Raw genomic sequence first — 6,547 nt, 5'->3', positions numbered from 1 at the left:
GCTTGCATGTCAATTAAATATAACAATTATAAAATCTAAATCTAAATAAAGGTAATGTGGACATGTAAAGTAATTTACAGCATCAACAGAAGTGTAATGATAAATAGTAGTAGTGCATTAAATATTAATAGTAATAATGAGTACCAGTATATTTCATTTGGAATGGATACAATCTTAAAAACAACATCGAGACAGAGTATCCATAGTATTTAAGCAGAGAATATTGCATATTGAGTATTTTTGCCTGTGTCCTCTTTCTTCAGACTTCTTCAGGAGATGACCCTTGAAGAACACAGAGCTCTCCACCCTTCTGCTGGAGAGGCAGCCAGGCCTGGTCTTTGATGCCTTGATGATGCATCAGCGCAGACATGGTGCCCCACCTTCTGCCGGAGTGCCAGGAGTACCTTGGTGTACTTGTGGTAACTGTAGGGAAATGCTGTGGCCAGGAGCAAGCGAACTGTGTGAGCCTACTGCCACACTTCTCCCAGTACTGCCTTGAAGAAGGCTTTATTCGCATTCACAGGCAATACCGGGAGGACATTACGGCATTAGGCAACATCAGGGAGCCTGGGGATGACAACAGGGAGGACCGCTATGGTGCCTATAGACACTTCATCTATTGGTAAACATGGAGCTTTAGGCCAGGGAAACCAACTTGTCATCCCTAGTTGTTGTGTTTGGAGGATTAGAGACAAGTTCCCTGATCCTCAAGGACACTACACGGGTTTTATTCCTGGACTGTGAATTTCCTTCCAGGCCCTCTGGCATGGTTATACAGTTTCATCAAGGCATCAAACAAATGTACATAGTTAGTTTATTATTACATTTCTATATATATTTATTCTTATTCCTCCCCTCTTTATTTAATTTTGATGTATGTTGTATAGTTATATAGTGTTATTGTTGTTCAACTGCAGTTCTATGGTATCGAAAAAATAAAAAGGTAAGAAATAGAAGCACATGGTGTTTTTATTTTCATTATATACATTTGAACATGTGTTTAGAATTTCAAACTTTGCCATAACATTTCCAATACCAATTTTTGTTATTTACATTTACATAATAGGGGACAGCTGTAGCCTTACTTATCATTACTGTTCAAATTGTAAACTGTAATTTAGGCTACCTAATGAAAATAATATGCGCTGGTCACAGTGGACTTAGCAGAATATTGAATATTGTACTATGAATGGGAATATTATACAAGTGTAAAACGTACATCTCTTTGCCGTCCAACGTTTTCATTGTTGGTCGGTTCCGGTGGAAATTGTAGTCCAAAGCAGCAAGCAGAACTCTTGCCTCATAAACTGGGTGGCTGAAAGCGTAGCGCTTGCTGGCATACATCAGGATATGATTCTGGAATGACTCTAGGTCTGCAGTTGATCTGATAGAACAAAGAAATACATACTTCTGTGTACATGAGCAGTAAGCATAAATATTACTAATATACATCAGTGTGAAAAAGTATAGCCACACTACCTGAATCGCAGATAGTTGTGAACATCTTTCTGCCACCTCTTATCGAGAACTATATCCACTAAAGCTTTGTGGCACTGGGAGTCTCTCTGGATCCACATCTTTCCCCGCATTTGATCCGATTCAAGGTGCCCATGTTTGCAACTTACCATAGTCCAGGTGTAAATGTTGCAGACATGGTGAAGGATGCCAACCCATAATGCCTGCAAAACATAAAAATGCACTATAGAAATGTCCTTAATATAGAAATTAATTAAGTTACTCAAAGATATAATAAAATTGTGTGCTTACAAGAAACTGCCCACGTGTGTCAGCAGTCTTGCAACACCACCGAAAATGGTATGTCCTTCAGCCAGTTGAAGAGGATGGACTCTCCTTTTATCTTTGCTGCCTCGAAAGAGAAAAATAAATATTACTGTAAAATACAGGCATTCAACTATAGTCTGTGTGTAGAGGTGAAACAAAATCTGTTGTCTTTGAGTGCAATGAAAACTTCCATACTGTCATCCATCAACTGCACATAGTTCAATAACCCTGATGTACAGAATAGTAACTTTATGGTTAATAATTGTTTCACAGCATTAGCCAGTTCTGCCACATACTGCTACTATTTTTTTGGCAAGGTTCTTTGCACCATGCCATATGTCCAGACTGTGATGAATTCCAAGGGCCTATGAAGCGGTAAATAATGTCATGTTACTATAATATTTATATTGCTGTTATACACATGCATCCATACAATATATCACATGAATACTTACTCATAAGGGCACCAATCTGGGCATGAGCATCTGTGCAGATCTCCACTAGCTTTATTTCTGATGTAAGCTTGTCCAGTCTGGATGAAACCCTCCTTCTCCATGACGACAGAGTTCCATGATGTTTGCCACTTGTCTATGGTGGCAACATGAATGATCTCCATGGTGGTGTAGCTGCAGTATTGTGCACAGTGACCAGGAGAGTCATTTCTGCCATCCGTTGAAATTTTTTAAAATATAATTCAACAGAAAAACAAGTATTAGTTGTTTCCATACTGTCATTGCTTAGTGTATTCAATAGCTATGTTACACAATACAGTATCAACTACACACCTAGGACAACAACATCTTTCCCTTGAAGGCGACAAAGAACCTATCTTCCCAGATGTCCTTTATTGTATTGACGCAGTAAGTGTCCTGAATGGAGAAAAAAGTGTTCCTGTTCACCATCCCCATGTTCATGAATTTGAACAAGAGGGCAACCTTTGCGTAGTTGTTGCCAGACAACAAAATGTTGGTGGACAAGAGAAAATCTCCAGCTTGCATCCCAAACTTCATCACAGGCTGGGAATTCCACCTCCACAAGCTATGTCCATTATATCTAAAAGTCCCACAGAAGAAACATTTGCTTTTGTCATGTACAGCACTGGCTTTTGGTATAACATTTTTTTTTATACTAATTTGAAGTTGTGATATTCTGTGATTGTCTGGACTTACCCATTCGATAGTAGCTGCTGTGCCCTTGGTGGTGATGTTGATCTCAAAGGGTGCAACAGAGTTGCATGGCGCACCAGTTCTCAGAAGGCCAGTGCATTTATCCACAGGCAGGATCAGAATTGTAGCCAGTTGTCTTAAGCAGTTCTCGTACACTATGGAGGCTCTGATACCTATGATGTCATCTTCACAACGGACATTCTGTGGTTCTGGGAAAACAGGGTCATGATCACAGGGAGAACGCTCATCAGGAGCGTCTTCATGTGTAGGCAAGGAAGTCCATCGATAGAGTGTGCTTTCTTCAGTGCTCTACCCATTCTACTTAGGCACAAAACTCTGTATTAAACAAACACCACTTAACAATTGCAAATTGAGACTGACAAATAACACACCGTATAGAAATCGGTGGAAGATCCTCTTCATCAGAGCTGAAACCATTCTGTCCTCTTTCAAGGGAGTAAGATGAAGCTTTATCTGCCCAATCAATTCTTTACGTAATGACAACTTTCAGATAAAAACAAGTTCTCAAATAATATCACTGAAAAATAATACATGTAATTAGGAAGTACTACTTACACACTGTTCATTGGGTCATTGAAAACATTTTCCTCCAAGTCCTCCTCAACAATGCTCATATCATGTAAGCTGCAAAAAACATATTACAAACATATATTATGAACATTTGGAGAAAAGCAATACAGGGCTAAAAGTTATGATGTGTACTTGTTACCTTTGTTCAAGGCCCTGAATTTCTGTGGCTTCTGGAATGACATCAAGATGCTCATCTCTGTAAAGAATAACCAGAGAAAGTTGTGTAAATCCCACATATGCTCATTCAACAGTAGATATAGACCAAAAATAATAACACACTATTACACACTAATCATAAAGTTCATGTTTCTAATCAAAGCTATTAGGACAAAATTAATATATTGTTATGCATGACTTACCGGTCTGTTTCACTAGAAGCACCAATGCTAGACAATGCCGGAGCTGGGACTTCATAGGTTTTCTCTTCAAGGGAGTCGATGTTGCAGGACCTGTCTAGTAGCTGGAGAAACAGCAGCAGCCTCAATAAATGAAGTGCTACATGACTGTAATACATTACTGTACTGTAATCCACAATGTGTTACATCTTTGTAGGGTTTGCTCATCTTGCCTAATAAATTGAACATCCCAAAAACTATCACATCTAGTGCAAGTATGATCACCGACAGACAACATGGAAAACGTAAGCCAAGAGTGTGTAAAAATGTCCCTGTTTCTTTACCACAGTCCATTATAAAACACATCATGGGTAAGTTTACAAAGCCATAGTCAGGTGAGGATCAAGGGTGCTCTACAATATAACACATATAAGTACTGAGTGCCATAATTTGAGCTTGTGGTAACCTTTGTATGCACCCTAGAAGCAATACAAACAAATACGTTGTTTCTAATGTAAATTCTGACAATAAGCATAATTAGTCACTTGATAGGAACACAGTGTTGTTATCGTAATGCTGTTAGCAGTAAAAATAAATGTTTTCCCCCAGGGCAGTAAACATTTAGCTTGCTAATCTGAGCCACCATGCTCCATGCAATGTTACGTTTTTTTTAGCTAACTGTAATCATCAGCTGATTATCTCTTATTATCTATTTATTATCTATTTATGGCCACCATGTACCCATCCTCTGATGGCTACTTCCAGCAGTACAATGCACCATGTCACAAAGCTCGAATCATTTCAAATTGGTTTCTTGAACATGACAATGAGTTCACTGTACTAAAATGGCCCCCAGAGTCACCAGATCTCAACCCAATAGAGCATCTTTGGGATGTGGTGGAACGGGAGCTTCGTGCCCTGGATGTGCATCCCACAAATCTCCATCAACTGCAAGATGCTATCCTATCAATATGGGCCAACATTTCTAAAGAATGCTTTCAGCACCTTGTTGAATCAATGCCACGTAGAATTAAGGCAGTTCTGAAGGCGAAAGGGGGTCAAACACAGTATTAGTATGGTGTTCCTAATAATCCTTTAGGTGAGTGTATGTCGACCTCCACAGCAGGGGGTGCCTCGTGTATGTAGATATAAATAGCTCATTCTAAGGTAATAAAAACATAAGGGTTTATTATACAAGGTCTTTATACACCACTGAAAACATAGTAGGATATTATATTGCATTTCCGTCAATAGATCCTCAGATATATTATACACTGAACCTTTAACTAGTAACTATAGGCTATTTATGTTATATTAAGTTGTTGCAGTTAAACTGCCATGCTTTTAATTAACACCTAAAACACTGCTGAGGGTGCAGCTGTGTGTACACGTTGTCACAGTTAGCCATGGTTTTCGTTCACTTTCGGTGTCATGCACCACCATGCACCTGGAACGCTTTGATGTGGGAAGTCAGAAGTTTCACCTGGGAAATATCCTAGTTCCGTCCGGTCTTGAACGCAGCATAACTCCTTCTTAACTTTCTACCAATCATAACACTCTTCCAGGGACAGCATATCCACATTGAAGATAGTATCAGTCATCGGCTGCTCGACCTGAGTTAGTGGGCGGGCCACAACACGTTGATTGACAGTTAAGGAAGAGGAAGGAAAAAGCAATACACATAGGTCTCTAAGGGAAAAGGGGAAAGGCAAAAGCAAATGTATGTATTTATTCTTTTATTCATTCCTTTGTTCTTTGATATATTTCTGCATTTATTTATTCTTTTATTCATTCTTTCTTTCTTTGATATATTTCTGCATTTATTTATTCTTTTATTCATTCATTCTTTCTTGCATTTATTTCCCCATTTATTTATTTTCATTCAGTTCTGTCACTTTGGATGTTCCATACCTGTGAACCACTGTGCTGTAAAGTTACATGGATTAAACGAAGCATCGATGCAAAGAATTTGTGTCGATGCATTTTATTAATTGATTTTATCGATTTAATCGATGAATCGTTTCAGCCCTACATGTATCTAATTTAATTGTTATTCAACTTATCAAAATGTGCCTTTTTTAACTTTAGCCAGCTATGTTGATGCAGTGTTTGCTTTCTTAAATATCCTGTCCTTGAGACGAGTTAGACGATAAGTAAGAACTCATTGGATGTTACACTTTTGTATACTTTCGGTCTTACTCTGTGGCTGCAGTCTGTGCAACATCATGAGTTTTGTATGGCGATGGGGAGCATGCTGCATATCTGCTGACTTTAGTGAGTGCACATGTTGCTGCCCTTTTATCTGTTTGATGTATTAAATTAAGCTTCAGTGAAGACATCAAGCATCCAGAAGTTTCACATTTTCAGTTATGCTCCTCTAGCCCCAAAGATCACATCAGGATTTCATGCCTTTTTCGGGGGAAGAGTAGATAGGGAGCAATAGGCTCCAAGTTTATGCTTTCATCTATTGGTTTTCTAATGTTTCCCGCCAAGTCTATTTTGTTCATCTTCAGTCAGGTTCAACTACAGTAGACATCACAGGGAATAGAGTAGAGAGGAGTGGAGTGGAGAAGTAGAGAGAACGTTCTGACAAAACACACATTATATTATGTACAGTATATATGTTGAGATTGCTCAGCTCCTGACACTTTAAATATGATGGACATCACTCTT

At 38.8% G+C, this 6,547-nt stretch overlaps 1 long non-coding RNA gene across 1 annotated transcript; it reads right to left on the bottom strand.

The window, feature by feature from the left end:
• Positions 1 to 951: 951 nt before the first annotated feature.
• Positions 952 to 1,629, bottom strand: LOC119896039. Its single transcript, XR_005443155.1, has 2 exons — positions 1,480 to 1,629; positions 952 to 1,384 (listed from the first exon to the last, which is right to left on the bottom strand). It is a non-coding gene; the product is annotated as an uncharacterized LOC119896039 (long non-coding RNA).
• Positions 1,630 to 6,547: the final 4,918 nt, after the last annotated feature.

This window comes from Micropterus salmoides, unplaced genomic scaffold (genome assembly GCF_014851395.1).
Source record: "Micropterus salmoides isolate LMB-PRFRI ecotype aquatic unplaced genomic scaffold, ASM1485139v1 Ms_hic_scaffold_9, whole genome shotgun sequence".
Classification (NCBI taxonomy): Eukaryota; Metazoa; Chordata; class Actinopteri; order Centrarchiformes; family Centrarchidae; genus Micropterus; species Micropterus salmoides.
Note: the sequence above shows the minus strand (reverse complement) of the source record. Positions and strands in the feature narration are given on the sequence as shown.